Consider the following 17,165-nt stretch of genomic DNA (forward strand, 5'->3'; position numbering starts at 1 on the left):
ATTTTTTGTGTCCTGGTTAATACAATCCGACTTAGATTATGAAGGCATTACAATATGCAAAACTGTCATCAGATAATCAAGCCTCTCATACTTTTTACATAGTCTGCTGTCCAGGTTTTATGTCTTACAGTTAGAAAAATATATAGTGATATTAATATTCATCAAGGTCTATGAAATATGAGCCTAATCAAGTCAAAGTAACCCAGAAAAGTAATTGGATTATTGCTGTCCCTCCTTTAAACATGGAGACAGGATTAGCATGCAATCACCCAGTCAATTACTAATATCATTTATGTAATATTAGTGTTGCTAATACCTCCTGAGTGAAAACAGGATAAAATAGGTGTGTTAAACCAGTCTGTATGACTATGAATAGGAGTCACTTGAGGTCAAATTGGACCATTAATGTAAATTGGTTACTGGCGTCGCCATCTGAAGACAGCACAGTTTTGGATTTATATACCATAATTTAGAAAATGAATATCATTAATAATAACTCAAATCATCATGACAGAGAGGGCTTGAATCACCCACGTTCAATACATTTTAATGTAATTATGGTTAGCCTGTTTTTTTTCTGCACGTGATGAAATACAGTCACGCTCATGTGTTACCCTGAGTATGACTTTACCTGTTACAATGTACACACATGCAAAGTGTAAAGATGGCAGGGAAATGTCCTCTAATAGTTTGTCCTTTATTTATTATATGTTATAATATTATAACTAAAAAAATATATATATATATATATATATATATATATATATATATATATATATATATATATATATATATATATATATATATATATATTAGGGGAGAACTGTTTTAGACAACATAAATGCTTGTGTAGCATTGTTGTGTGTGATATCAATAAATATGACATTACTGTTTTGAGTATTGGCATAAGAGAATGTCATGAGGGCAAAAGCGTCTGGACTTTTTTTGAAAAGATTTAGATATTTTGTCAACTGTATAAGTTATAATGTTAAAGATGCAGTAGGTAAGTCTTATAAAACTAACTTTCTGTCACATTTGCTGAAACTGACCCTATGTTCCAGTAGAACTACATGAATTATGTAATATAAAAAAACCCACCTCCTCTGGCACCTCCTACAGCCTGTACTGCGATTGGCAAAATTCCACCGCTCCCGGTTGATTTTCTCCAATCAGGGCCACGGGGTCTATCTGCCTGTCAATCACTGTTCAGGCGCATCGTACGCATATATAGCCTTCTCCCCTGAGTAAAGTTGTGTTAGTGTTTAGTTATTGAACATGTTGTCTGTCTGACATGCCGGCCGGCAGTTCTGTCAAAGAACTGTGTGGGAGGGGCTTAGGAGACGGTTTAGGCAGCAGCAGAAAGGGGGGAGGGACTGAGAAGCTGTCGATGTTCAAATTTGTTAGCAAAGTCCTGGATCTTCACAATCTTACCTACAGCAGCTTTAACTCTTATCTTTTATTGCTGTGTGTGTGATAGCAATACATATCTGTGAGATTCATGTTCCGTTTAATTTATTTATTTGTCTTTAAGATCCTACAACCTTTTTTAACATTCATAGCCAAGAATGGTGTTCATAGATTGACTGTGGACAACAGGTTTGATGTTTTACAAGCTTTTTAAGAAAATAAAACCAGACGGACCAGAGGTTGTCAAAAATCCTTTAGGTCTCTCAGCGTTAAGCTCTCTGTGTGTTGCCATTCTCAAAATCCCTTTGCTATGGGGAAACAACAACAAACTTTGAGCTAGCAAGCTACACGCTGAAAATGGCAACTACTGAACAAAATTTGGATTGGGCAATATCACCACTTTACATATTCTGTGTTTGCAGTGTACAGTTTGCTAACTTTTTAACGATCTACAGCAATGTGCCATCAACCGTTTAATTGTTTCAAATATGTTTTAATGTTTTATTTTATATATTTTATATATTTTTTTTTTTATATAGTGTTTGTCTGTATGGTTGTTGTATTTTCCACCGCAAGTGGCTGGTGGAGACTTGTTTCCTTTTCCTTTATGTATGTTACAAGGAATTATGACGAATAAATTAATGTAATCTTCACATATGCCTGACGAAGGCCTTTTGTCTGTGTCACCAGTACCTCCTTCTGTGCAAATAAGACAATTATTCAATTATTTTACTGCACGGGACATTCATTTGTTTATTTGCTGTACTTTCCTTCAGAAAAGCAGCTGCAACAGTGTACCGCCATCTTCATCCATTTCCTTCTTTCATGCTCTGTTTTGTCGGGCTCTTGACACTGAGAGCCATCATTCATCTTTGGAGCCGAGACATCTCCTGTCTCAGTGTGATGGGTGAATTCTTTCCTTGCTCTAATGACTGTTATCTTTAATTCACAGAGTCTCAATTAACAGCTTACTGCAGGTCAGTGATTAACAATTAGCTGATAAAGACCCTGACACACTGTCAGAACCAGAGAAAGGGGCTGAGGGGCCACATCACAGATGTATTTCAAATGTATGTATTCTTTCTACCTAAATGCAGATGTTTACAGCGACAGAGCTCAAAAACATTGTATGTGCATGAAATATAAACAAAGAATTTGATAGTTCTTTCATAGTTCACTGCTGCATGTATAACATGTTGAAGGTGCCAAAATCCTCCAAGAATCCTCTCAACATGCCTATGCATAACACAAGAATTAAAAATGGGGAATAAAACTAAGCGGGGCTTCCCTGCTGTTCAGACTGAACAGCAGCCAAGCATGTCTGCAGCAGCTACCGGCGACGGATATGTCTCTTTGGAAATTAACACCTCCTTTAAAAATATTATATATAATATTTCTACATTAAAATGTCAACAGTCAAACACAATGTATTTATTGTACACACTGGTACAAAACAAAACAGGCAACAGTCTCCAAAAAACACTGGCAGTACACAAAATGTAAATTTGGTGATGGTATCCAAAAAATGCTAAACACAGACTTGGATCAAAAACAGACAGAGGATCAGAAACACTTAGAGGAAAAAAGGCTGGAACGCTTAACTCAAATGTATAAAACAAACTGGCAGAGAACAAAGAGCAAAGGAGTGAATGTATACACCTGAGGGGGGAGGGGAGAGAATTAGACACAGGTGCAGGACATTAGGGCTGGGAAGGTGATTAGACAAGGCGGGAAGGCAGACATACTGTGCGTTCATGGACATCGGAAAAACGTTTTTCCGAGTGAAAACGTCACCATTCACGTACCGTCCTGTGGGAATCAGAGGTGGGAAACTCGGGCTGGATTTTGATAACCGAGGTCCCCAGTTGGTGACGCGTTGTTGACAACTGACGTTTGATGTAGGCGACTTTGGTTCACTGAACATATTTCAATGACAATAAACTGTTTATTGTGGACAAATGCCTCTGCCAAGAAACATGCAAAGACATAACATGTTTAAAATTATTCATAAATAGGCCTATGTATAAAAAAACAACACATTATCCGTGTCTTTTCCCGTTCGTTGTCCTGCAGATAACACAAAAACACGATGTGCTGTTTGGATGCTCGCATAAGAAAACAGCAGAGAATCTTTTGTTATTGTGGCCTCAATGTTTGCACACACCTGATGCTCTAGGCTACGGCCAACAGTTGGTGGCAGTCATGCAAAAAGTTGTTATGCCAAACGCCAATATAACAGAACCATGTGAGCGCTGCCAGTCGGAAAAACAACGTAACCAGGGGGGCGGTGCCTGTTATTCCGAGGTGGCATGAACGCAGCAAAAGACCAGAAGGAAAGTGACCTGCAGCACAAACGGTGAGTATCAAAATAAAACAGTAAGTAAGCAAAGTAAGTGGATGTGAAAGAAAACTGAAAACATAACAGTTATTTTTAGTGTGATTGTTAACAGAACAGGAAACAGCGCCGGGCTATTTTTCTGAAAAAAACTTTACAGTGGTTTAAATCTTGTTTGTCCAACTGTGAACAATGTGTTGTCATTAATAATGTGAACTCATCTTTTTTAAAGACTAATACAGGAGTTCCACAGGGTTCTGTTGTGGTCCACTTCTCTTTAGTTTATATATAAATGACTTCCCGCACTCATGTCATGGGGCAGGTTTTCAGATGTATGCTACCCCGTCGGTTTCTACCCAGCTGTCAGATCATTTAGAGTCCATAGCAGCATGCTTTGAACATTTTTCAATCTTTTCAAATTTTTTCAAACAATGGAAAACTGTGTCAGTTTGCTTTTTCCAGGGCTTGGTCCTCGATGAATAGTTGAGTTTCAAAGCCCTTCCAGATGGTTCTCTCTACAAGACTGAAGTTATGTGCATGTACTGTTGATGTGAATTGAGTTACCAATGGAGTAGTCAAGTCTCAAATACCACTTGAGCATTAAAAACCTGAAAAAATATCCCTTTTCAAACAGATATAAAAAAGTGCCATTAATTTGCGATTATTGGCAAGTTAACTAAGACACTCATGCGATTAATTGCGATTAAAAGATGGCGATTGACAGCCTTAAAATGTATGTATCTATTGTTCAGTTTGTGTTCCGTACTGTCTTGTATGTAAGTGTTGAGTTTATTGTATTACATATAAAAAAGGTCCATCTAGGGATGTGCATTGCAAATTAGCTTGGCAGAGGCTCAGAACACACTCTGTTGGGTAAAACATGAATCCAGCTGATGATGATCAAACCTTGAGTGTCTACTGTGCTCCTGTGATGTGTGATGTTTACCTGAAACATCCAACCCAACTGAGACCGAGCTGTTTGTATCCACTTTCCCCAACTTGGGTTTTCTTTATTTCCAAACATTGAAATTGAATTAATAAATGAATTTAATGAATCAAATACAGCTGAACAAAGGGACAGGTATTGGTTACCTGAGTTACCTGTGCATTTCTACAAAGAATTTAAAAAAAAATAAAAAATTCTCTGCAACATTAAATGGTGGCCGTGAACTCGATTGCATTTGGAGATTTGAAACACCCACACACATAAGCTTACACAGAGCACAAAAATACCAGACATCCCCCTCCCCCTCTCTGTCCCTACACACACACACACACAAACCCACACACACAGTTAATAGCTCCTAAGAAATCACATTTTGTAAATTGCATTGTGGCACTAACCTTTTCTCTAGTAATTAAATGAGTGAGAAGAGGAGGCCTGCCTTAATGAAGTCAGCAATTTACTATTGCACACACACACACACACACACACACACACACACACACACACACACACACACAGAATCTCTGTGACTGCGGAGCATCATCTTACGAAGTTTTTTTTTTTTATTTCTTGATAATGAAATGTGCATGTTGTTTTAGTATTTTTTTCTTCTTCATTATTATGCTGATAAACTCAACTATGAGCACTGTTGATTTTCAAATCTTAAAGCGTAAACTGAGAGAAACTTTATGGATGTGGGATGATTTGGCACTCCAAAAAATAGTCAGATTTTAAGTTTTTAATGGGTTTCTAATGGGCTTCCATTCTTATCTGGAAGTCAAGCACATTCTCAGGGGGCATTGGGCTCCACCATGGTTGTATTCCTTCGTAATTCTGTTTGTGACTTTCATGGACAGAATTTCTAGGCTTAGCTGAGGATTAATGGGGACGTATTTCTGAGTAAAATGAGAGGCAGTGTGAGATTGACCGGCGGATTGATGCCGCATTGCTGTACTGTACTGTAGTGGTGGCGATTTACAGGTTAATCTACATTCCAGCTCTTACCTATATTTAAGATGTATTTATTTGATTAGGAAAATGCACATTAATCAACATTTCTGTAAATGTGCCAGTGTTAGCCAGATGGATAATTTTCAACTGTAGTCCGATTTACCTAGCATGCATGTCTTTATGGAGGGAGGAAACCGGAGCACCCTGAGAAACCCACGCAAACATGGGGAGACCATGCAAACTCCACACAGAAAGACCCTGCCCGGACCCAGGATCGAACTCTGCCCAGACCAGGGATCGAAATCTGCCCAGACCAGGGATCAAACTCTGCAGTGTCAACTTCCTGTGAGGCAGAAGTGCTAGCCACTGACCCACCGTGCCACCTCTTGAGCTTTGATCATGAGCTTTGGGTGATGACCAAATGAATGGGATCACGAAGGCAAGAAGCCAAAAATCAAAAAGTAGATTCCGTTCATTGTGGCTTTAGAGAAAGGGTGAGGAGCTCAGCCATCTGGCAGGCTCTTGGAGTAGAACCGCTGCTCTTTTGTGTTGAAAGGAGTATATCCACGACATTCCCCTTCAGGATTGTTCCGTTGCCACAGGAAATTCTGCCGGATGTCCCGCTTTTCGGCCAGATGTCCGCTTTCTTTGTGTTGCCGTTCTAAACTCTGGTGGATTTATGAGCTTTACAAGCTCTCTCCGACCATGGTGATGAGTTCATCAGCAACAACTCTCTCCATGCATTTGCAGTGGATGGAGGTAAGCGCCACAGGTCTGAAGTCATTCATCGCTTTGACATTGGCTCATTTGGGAACAGGTATGATGGTAGTTTCCTTCCACGCCCTGCGTACAAAGCTGGCATCAAGGAACAGCTGGAAAAGTTGTGTCATCACACCAGCTAGCTGAGGTGCACAATCCTTTAAGATGCGGCCCTTCAGTCCATCCGGGCCAGGAGCTTTGGTAGAATGGAGACGGGTAAAGATGGAGGCAACCTTCTTTTACTCCACACAGATGGATTCAGAGCAATGGCTCATGTTGTGTGGGATCCAACCCACAGCAGGATCTGCATTGTTGAACCTGGCATAGAAAGTATTCAGTTCCTCTGCAAAGGCAGCAGGATCTGGGCATTGGATCGTGCCAGCATTCTGAGTCCTGCCCATCATGGTGTTAAGAGACTTCCAAGCATCCCTCACATCTCCCCTGGTGAACCTCTTCTCCATTCTGTTCTTGTAGTTAAGCTTGGCAATCTTGATCGTATGCTTTATCTCTTTTCTGAGATCTTGGACACGTTGTTTGTCTCCTTGAATAAAAGCTAATTTCTTCAAATTTCTTCAAATTTGTAATCCAAGGCTTGTTTTTACCAAAGAGCTTGAGTTGTTTAGATGGAATGACACTGTCTGCACAGAATGATACATAATAGCAGATGGACAAGTCACCATTGCAGGCCTCAAATAACATTCCCCTGTCTGTGAGCTCAAAGCATCCCCTCAGCCTTTCTACAGATTCAGTATTCCAGACTTGGATGGTTTTTGTCTGAATCTTCTGTGTATTTAATTTCTGTCTGTAGTAATATCACATTATGATCTGACAGACCAAGGTCAGGACAGGGCTTGGATACATATGCACCTGGAATGTTTCGAAAACATAAATCCAGCGTCCTATCCAATCGCGTTGCTGATGTGACATACTGCTCTAATTGGGGGAGTAATGGGGTGACGTCACAGCTGTTGAAATCCCCAAGCAAAAACATGGCCTGATCAGATGCCCTGGAGACAGCATTGTTGTAGCATTTTGAAATGCTACAACAGTTTGTTGTCAGGGCCAGGTACATAAACAAGGATCACAGTTATTTTTTGGAATTCACGGGGTAGATAGTGGGGACAAAAAGACACCACCATAATTTCATAGTGGCGAGAGCAGTGCCTCTCACGAACAGTGTAGTTCGTTGCCCACCTGTTATTAACAGCCATGCAAAGACCGCACCCGACTGATTTCTCTGTTCTCTCTGTGTCCTGATCATAGCGAATTAATGTGAACCCATTAAAGCTTAATGCAATGTCCACAGACAACCACGTTTCAGTGAAACAAAATAAACTTGTGCAGAAACTTCATCCATCTTATTGCACAGGGATCGCACATTTGACAGAGTGAAAGCAGGTAATGGTAGCTTACTTCCTCGTCTTCTTAACCTGTTGTGTCCATATCCTTTTCTTCAACAGGATTTTAGGTATAAGATCCAGTTGGCCTGTTGTTATTGACTGGTGAGCTTGTAGCTTCAGAAGGTCCGCTCTGGCAGAGATGCATCTCGTGATTTTTCGATTGAGATGGTCCCATCAAAACTCTCATAACTTGATGCAGATTGGGTTTTAGCGTCCGCAAACGCAGATTTGCAATTGTCCATATCTCCTACATCCATTGCCACTGTTGATAGTGTCGGTAAATGATGTATAATATATTTAAATATATTATCTATAGCCTTCAATCATCAGTTTAAAATAGGCCTATTTGTGGAAAAAATATTAAATTTTTTGAGTTACATAAAAGCTTTTAATTTGTTTCGTTCCTAATTGTCCTTGAACTAGTGGTCAAGAACCCCCCCACCCCCAACACAAAAATGGTTTGGCCACTAATCAAAATTTTACCATCTAAGACAGGGATCTTCAACAGGGGGTCCTCAGAGTCACTCCAGGGGGGTCGCCAAATTATTAAGTTTTTTAAGTTTTTTCAAAAATTTAAGTCTTAACATGATTCCAACATATTATTGGCAAATATAAATCCACTGATGGTAGGCTTACTGGCCAGTAAGTAATGTAGTCACTAAGGAAGCCATCCACAGATACAGTTCATCCCAAAGGATTGACTGTTTCACATTTAAGGGTTAACATTAAAACATGATTTATAAAATCATGCCAACAATTATTAGGCTATTTGAATAGCTTAGTATTCTATGCAAAAAAAGGTATCTATAAATGCTTTAGGCTGCCCTAAAAGTTATTGTAGGACCAGATTAATATGCAACTTCATTTTATACAATATATGTAGTATGGGGTCCCTGATCCGTCTCTATTTCAATTAAGCTTAAAAAACGTTGAAGACCCCTGATCTAAGATGATCTGTCCAGGACCCAGGCAAGACTGTCAGCTGGCCTGGGTACTGGAGACATTCATCTGCATGTGCAGAAGGACAGAAAATCTGCTGACTTTACCTTAAGTTACCAGCTAACGCTAGCAGTAGCTAGCTAGCTTGGTTAAGTTTTTCAAAACGAATCTAGTTTTAGTCTTGCAATCTGTGACCCTCCAAGATCCCCAGTCTTTACATATTATGATTAGATGTGAGATGATTGTCTTTAGATGTGAGATGGTTTCCGACTTCAGTTTTTTCAAAGTCTGTTCAAAGTCTTCTAGTGTACGGTAGGCATAAATGGTGACCCCAGAAGAGGGTCTGGATGCAGAAAAACAACACAAATAGTTAAATGAGGTAAGAACAAACTGTAAGTACAGATTATTCATGTTCCTTTTGAATAATGCCTAGCATTCAAATAGCTATATGAAAAGATGGCAGCAGATTGAGACTGTGTGTTGGCACACACTCCAGCTCTTCACTGACTCTGTGTTGTCCTGTCTTCTCTCTCTGGGTCAGTGGGCCTCCAGCTGTTCTGCATTTTTTCAAGGTTTCCGCGTGAGTGCGTTTTTTTTGTGTGTTGTGTGTGTGTGTGTGTGTGTGTGTGTGTGTGTGTGTGTGTGTGTGTGTGTGTGTGTGTGTGTGTGTGTACTGTATTGTGGGGGAATGGATGGCATGCTTCAGTTAATGTGGAACAGCTCAGCAACTTGCCTCAGTCTGTTGTCAGCAGTATCAGACACTCTCCTTCCTCTTATCTCATTCTGGCCTTGGCCGGGAACAAAGCGTTACAGAGGTAACAACCTCTAAAATGTCTTTTTTTAAAGGGTAACTTCTGTTTTCTTCAACCTGGACTCTATGTTCCTATGTTTTTGTGTCTAAGTGACTGATGGGAACAACAATCTTTGATATTGGTCCAGTATTAAGCGAGATCTCGGCGAAACAAGCCACAGTGTAAGTTAATAGGGCAATTGTGCAGCTTTTATTTACCTTCACAAAAGTGCTCATTTTGCCACTGACAGGCTCAGATTAATATTCTCTAATAAAGTCTCTGACAACATTATGGAAAGGATTTCTAAGCATTCTGTTAAAGAGTAATATCCTTTTATAAAACATAAAAACATGCAATCATACATCACATGAAATCTTTTAGACCCAAAACCCCAAATCAATTGCTTTGTTTTGGGTTTCCACAAAACAATAACGAGTATGTTTCAATGTGTTATAGGCATTAAAAACTACAGTTTACATTTAGCTTCTTTGGCTGAGGAAGCTGCAGAGACAGCATCATCTAGTATTCCGTATCATCATCAGCCCCTTCTTGAGTTTGCAGTTTTGTTCTATTTTCTGGCCAATCTTTAATACCAGCTCTTTAATCTGATGTACTTAAATTGTTGTAATTATTAAGTACGTTACATTTTCGGACCAATAACAACTTTCCATGCAAATTCATCACCCTCTCTTGCTCTGAAAATCAGTCTGTTTCTTAAAGACCATTTCATTAACTTTATCCATTTAGTTCGAAATTGGAAATCTAATTGGGAAATCGTTGTGATATCTGGCCATATGCGTATGTGTGTGTGGATATGTATGTGTCAGCGTGCGTGTGTGTCCAGTGAATAAAAGAAAGCTTTTAATTGCGTTGTTCTTTGATCAAGGCATGTTTATTAGTGGGTGAAAGTCACATTAACCTTTCCATCGGCCCTGACATTTCCTCTCCTCCTAAATGGAGAATTAAAGACCATTGGAAAGTCATTAGTGAAATTTACTGCTTCTGTTGGCTGGTCAGCCATTAGAGATGCTGTAGGACCACAGAACACTGTTCGCAATCTTCTGCCAAGTCCCTTTTTATTGTTTAAAGGAGAAGTATGTGTAGACAAAATGCTTTTCGTTCCAGAAGAACATTTATTTCTGTCAGGTTGAAAGCTAACATAGGTGAAAATTACAGTTTGATTTGGCAACAACATTTTACTCTTCAAATTTTCAACAACTAATTTTCACCTTTATTTTTCAAAGTCAAAAATTCAGAATCAAAAATTCAACGTCATTTTTTCAACTTGCTCATATTCAACAGGCCAAATTCAGCTGCTAAATGTACTGTTGAAATTCTGTGTTAACATCCGGGAAACCAAAGAAAAGCAATCTATTCTAGAATCTAGATCGGGAGTTTGCCATATTAGCTGCAGCCAACAACTGGAAACTTTTTACAATTTTCGTCTGCTATTTCAGCATTAAATTCACTTTTGAGACTTTTTTATGCAAGAAATCAACTGTGTAGAGTTCGAATATGGGCAGTTTTCCGAAAATCAATGGCCAATTGCACATTGGCTTCGATGTTGTTGGACTTGAGAAGCTCCAGTCTGACGTGACAGCCAGCTGGTGGCTGCCGGGATCACTCGCTCACTGGCCGGCCAGTGATGCTCACAGACCCCGCTCTCAGCTGGAGCTCTCCTAGTCTCGGCCTAGTCTCGGCCGAGACTCTGTCCTGATCAAACTGACCAATGGTCAGGTTTGTTTCCAGCGTAAAACATTTTTTGGATGGTTCGGACTTTGGGACCAGATACAGGAAGTTCTGGCAGGCTATCGTTGTGTTATAAGAGAAGCATAGCTCCTTTAGGGAACAGTTCAGTGCTTAGTGTACAAATGTGAGACAGTGTGGCGGTGAATGCGCTCAGGGCAGACAGCTGTCGGCTATCAGAGCAGAAAATAAATTAGTAGTTCACTTGTTAAATGGTAGTAAATGTACAGTGTAGGTTTCAATGTGTCTCTGAATAAATGCTGCAGCTCCTCAAAGCCCAATTATAGTTCCCGTGTCTTGCTTCTCAACAACGCAACAGAACAAAAAGGGCCGTGGCAGCATGGGGAGAAAGCAGGAGTTAGCTGGAAAAACTCTGACACAGAGAGAGGATACTAGAGGAGGGGGAAACCCGTCTACAAACCAATCAGTTACAAGTATCGGGAGACACGGCTCATGTATGTGATGACGACAGGACGTAGTTATGTCATGTAGAGTTCTTTAGTGCACTTGCATAACTGCAGTGTGAAACAAAAAACTAACTGGATCAAATGTATACAATGTAACAAAAACATGAACTTTGGTCTGGACTTTTAGGTGTGAAAAGGCCCTTAGTGTTCTCTTGTTCAGTGTCTGATTATCTGCGTTTGGTTCTGGCTGTGTAGTCCTAGTGTGTAGTTTCCTCCAGTTAGTTGTCTTTCTAGTGTTTCTTGATTTTGTTTTATTGCCTGACTGTTTTTGGATCCAGCTTTTGTTATTAAAGCTCGCTTTCCGATGTCAAGCCTTTGGCGAAGAGTTTGGCGATACTGGGGTTGCCATCTTGGTTTTTTGAAACCAGATGTGACGATTTTTTGAATGGTTGGAGGATGATGCAACTTAGCCAGTGTTGTTTATGGTTGCAATGGCGCTGCGCTTAAGGTGGAAAGCTGATTTTCAACCCTTCTGAAGCGAGTCATCCAGTACAGATTCAGCGGCAGGTAAAGACGGACCTCCAGGTACTAACGCTATTCATCAGCATGTATGACAGTACACAGAAAATCTGCAAACTTTCACTTAAGTTACCAGATAACTCTAGCAGTCACTAGCTAGCTTGGTTGGAAGAACACTTAACAAGACATTTTTAGGCAACCAAAATGTTCCAGTTCACTTTGAATTGAAAACACACAGTGAGAGGGTCAAAGTTCAAGATGACAGTTCAGGTTTATTTTAATGTCCACATTTGCCATGGTTAGCATTGATAAGCCTCTATCATGATTGACAGGTCGGCGTGTAGCCATGCCCTAAAGCACAGGTGTCAAACTCAAGGCCCTTGGGCCAAATCCGGCCCCTCGCAAATTTTGATCCGGCCCCATATCAATTTAGGTGCACAATACATTTTGGCCCGCCTAGTTTTTGTCACTTTTTACAACGTTTTGAGGGCTTTCTTCTATGTTTTTGACACTTTTTTTCCGGCATATTTTTTGATATTTTTGCTTATTTGACATTTGTGACATTTTTCCGACGTTTTCTTCAACATTTTTGTCGACCAAACTATAAGTGAGAAGACTATATGAGACGTGCAATAATAGAATCAAAGATATTTGACTTTTTCCATGAAATAAAAGCAATAAACTACATGTCTGGCCCTTGATGTGATTCTCCTTTTCCAGTGTGGCCCTTAGTGAAACTGAGTTTGACCCCCCTGCCCTAAAACATCCCATGCTTTATTGTTTTCAAATAAATGGGACCATAATTTACAAAATGAAAATTATGACAATGTTTACTGAGGTAATAAATCAAGTGAGAAGTAGGGTCATTTTCTCATAGACTTCTATAGAAACAGACTTCTTTTTTTAGCCAGTGGAGTCGCCCCCTGCTGGAAATTAGATAGAATGCAGTTTTAAGGCACTTCCTCATTGGCTTCACTTTTCAGGCCGGAAAGCTTAGTCCATTATTTTTACAGTCTACGGCAGGGGTCTTCAGTGTTTTTTAGGCCAAGGACCACTTTAGCTGAAAACGACGGAGCATCGAACAATGTGTTGGCATTACGTGCACAGCCCTGGTTTGAATCTTATTTTACAGACAGGAGTTTTGCTGTTTACTTCACTTCATCTGCTGGCCCTCTTTCTTGTGGGGTCCCCTTAAGGTTCCATTTTGGACCCCATGCTCTTTTCTCTGTACATGCTACCCTTGGGGTCCATTTAAAAAAAACACAACATTTTCTTACATTGTTTTGCAGACAATATACAAATCTATTTGCCTATAAAAAAAACTAAAAAAAACAACAACAATGACAAAGTCACACTTCAGCCCTTGCTTAACTGCCTGAGAGATCTGAAAATATGGTTGGATCCGAATTTTCTCTGTCTCAATGAAACTAAGACTGAAGTTGTTGTGTTGGGTCATACTGAAAATGTAAGTGCCTGCGTAGATGCTTTTGGTACCTTAGGTTCCTACATTCATCCATTTACCAAGAATCTGGGTGTGGTTTTTGACAGTGCTTTTAAAGACAAGCCCTACCTGCTACGCAAAGATGCATTTATTTAACTCTAGTTTTAGCCTCGCTCCACTGGCTTCCTTTCTGTTTCAGGATTGATTTTAAAATTGTATTACTTGTTTTTAAGATTTTAAATGGGTGGACTTCTTATGTATCAGAGCTCTTACATGTCCACACACTTGTCAGAGCACTGAGGTCTTCCAATGAGATGCTCCTCGATGTGCCCAGATCCAGGTTAAAAAATAAAGGTGACCGAGCCTTTGCAGTGGCTGCTCCAAACCTCTGGAATAGTTTACCTATTCATATAAGAACTGCTCGGACCGCTGAAACATTCAAGTCCTTGCTTAAGACCCACTCCCTTTCATTGACATTCAATTCAAGTTGAGCTTTGACACCTTGACCTTTTTCTACTGTTGGTTATTCTGTATTGTGTATTGTTTGTGTGTATTATCCTTTTCTTCTTTTTTTTTAGCTTGTTAAGCACTTTGGTCAACTATGGTTGTTTTTAAACGTGCTATATAAATAAATTGAATTGAACTACATACAGTATATTGTATCAAATTTAGTTGCATATTAAACTGGACCTACAATAACATGTAGGGCAATAAAGCCTTTACACAAACCTTCTTATGGTGCATATAATACTTAGCTTTTAAAAGATTTTTTTTGACATATTCATATATTTAAACATCATGTTTTAATGTTAAAATGTGTCACAGTAAATCCTTAAGCTTAACTGTATCTGTGGATGGCTACCTTATGGCTACCTTAGCTGTAGGCCAGTAAGCCTATCATCAGTGTTGTATACATTAAAAAAATATATATCTTTACTAATAATATGTTGGATTCATGTTACAGTAATGTACATTTTCAGACATATTTTAATTTCTTCTTTTAAACCATCGAACAATAATTTGGCGGCTCCCCTGCAGCAACTCTGAGGACCCCCTAGGGGTCCCGGACCCCCTGTTAAAGATCTCTGATACATAGTCAGCATGCACCAAAGTGAAGCTGAGATGTGATGAGTCCCTCTGCTGTTAATGGATGCTTGGTGACATCTGGTGGTGATGGAGAGACCTACAGCCTGGTTTTAGACCTGATTTAATGCAGGCTGGTTTCCACCGCAGCTTCACAGTGAAAATCACTTCTGTCCTTCTAAAGAGCATGTTGTCTCATCACTCAGAGGACAATAATGTGTCCTTTGTGTGGCAGAATGTAAGGCCAGACTTCTCACTCTCATGTGTGCCCCAGCAAACCTCTGCAGTCATGTAATTCACTTTGTCTACTGCTTCCTTAAAACATTAGCTATCAGAAAGCCAGTATGTACACTCAGTAGACACTTTATTAGGTACACCTGTTGTTAAAGGGTCATTTCATTGTTTTTCTACCTGGACCCTATTTTCCTATGTGTTTGTGTCTAAGTGACTGGTGGGAACAAGAATCTTTGAAATTGGTCCAGTATTAAATGTGAACGCTGTAACCGGCAGCTACAGACCGGGCTGCAATGTAACCCCATGGGGCAAATGTGCATTGTCAATATGGTCCACTAAAAGTTCTGTTTTTGCCACTGAAAGGCTTAGATTATTATTCTAAATGTCTGACAACATTATGGAAAGGATCCCTACAGAGATAGACCTCTTTAAGACCTTAGGGAAAAAAAACACTCATCAGCTGGTAACGGAGTCCCTGACCAGATGGGGTTCACATCAAAAAATGATAGAGAGATTTCTCGAACAGGAGAAGGCCATAGTCCATGTCCTGGGGTCTGACAAGAAAAGCCATCATCTTGTGCCCACTTGACAAGATCTTGAGGTTTTAGAGTCTGTAAATAAAACTGTCAAGCCACTCCAACAATTTACAGACGCCCTGTCCAGGGAGGCTTATATCAGTGTCTCCTACATTAAATCAGTACTGCATTTATTCAAAACCAATCTCCTACAGCCAGAGGAGGAAGACACTGAACTCACTAAAACAATAAAAAGAAACATAATGCGGTACCTTGATGACAAATACAGCGACCCTGTGAAGAATGAACTTGGACTTGGACATGTCCTCACCGATGGACCCCAGGTTCTGTACAACCTACATTGACCCAGACAAGGTGGAACAAGTCAAGAAAAGAGCTGTCACTGAACTGATGTCTCTGCCTGCTGAAAAAAGTACACCACAGCAATCTGGTCCAGCTGTGCAGGTGTGCCAAGGAGAAGTACAACCTCTGCCCAATAAGATAATGACTTTAGCTGCTTTCTTCAAGAAGAATGTGCCAGAGCCATCTCCTCACAAATCAGAGGCAGTGAAAGTAGAGACAGAGCTGGCAACCTACCTACTGACCCCTGATGTAGACCCAGACACTGATCCACTTCGGTGATGGAAGCATCACGAACCAAACTTCTCAAGGCTCAGTAATCTGGCCAAACAATACTTGTCTGTCCCTGCTACAAGTGCCCCATCACAGAGGCTTTTCAGTGTGGGAGGGGGATTGTTACATGGCCTCAAGCCAGAGGTAGTAGCATAAAAGAAGAATGTTGAAACTAAAGTAATGGATGCAGATGTTTCATTTTGTTTACAATTTCAGGGATTCAGGAAAACTGTTTAAAGTTTTGTTTGCACTTTATGAATATGAACTGTTAAAAATATGTATTTTTTAAATATATCTTATTTTGTAATTGTTGTTACATTTATTTGACCAAAAGTGTTTTATCAAAAAGGGACACACAATTTTATTTTTTATTTATATTTTAAGTTATTGTGAAGGTGCATTGTGTCACTGTGAGGGTCCGTGTACTTTTTCGTTCATTCGATTTTCATTTCATAATCAGACTTAAAAAACAAAAAACGAATGGTTATTTGATTTTCGTTTTAAAATACAACAATTGAAATTGAAATACAAGGCATTTTTTTCCTTTTCATGGTCAAAGGGGATGGGAGAAATTAAAAATATGCTGTGATTTTCATTTTCTATTTCATATAACAAAAATAAAATCACTCGGAAATAGAAATGAAAAAAGGTTTGTTTTTCATATTCAGAGCCGGATGTTGTCATTTCCAAGGCAGCAGCCAGCCCGCATCCTACCAGTGTTGCTTTCAGCCCAGGCTAAAATTACTTTGGAAACCTGTGCTCTTGATAATGCTTGGGGGGATTTTATTTCATAATGCCACATGTATTTATTCCCCTCTCTCCCTGCCTCCTCTGCTCTTTCTGTCTCTACCCGCCGCCACAACTTCGCCCAATCGAACCAGCTGAGGAAACAGACTTTCAGTTCACGGCTGTAACGTTACCGCCTCCCCCCGTTAACAATCCCAAACGTTCTGTTGCTGATCTGGCAGAGTCACCGCGGTTTGGGATCAGATCATGGGGATCAGACCTCCGGTGCTGGGTCTATTCTAATATTAGCTGCTGTTGCAGCTAGCTAGCAGC

Source organism: Perca fluviatilis, chromosome 8 (genome assembly GCF_010015445.1).
Source record: "Perca fluviatilis chromosome 8, GENO_Pfluv_1.0, whole genome shotgun sequence".
Classification (NCBI taxonomy): Eukaryota; Metazoa; Chordata; class Actinopteri; order Perciformes; family Percidae; genus Perca; species Perca fluviatilis.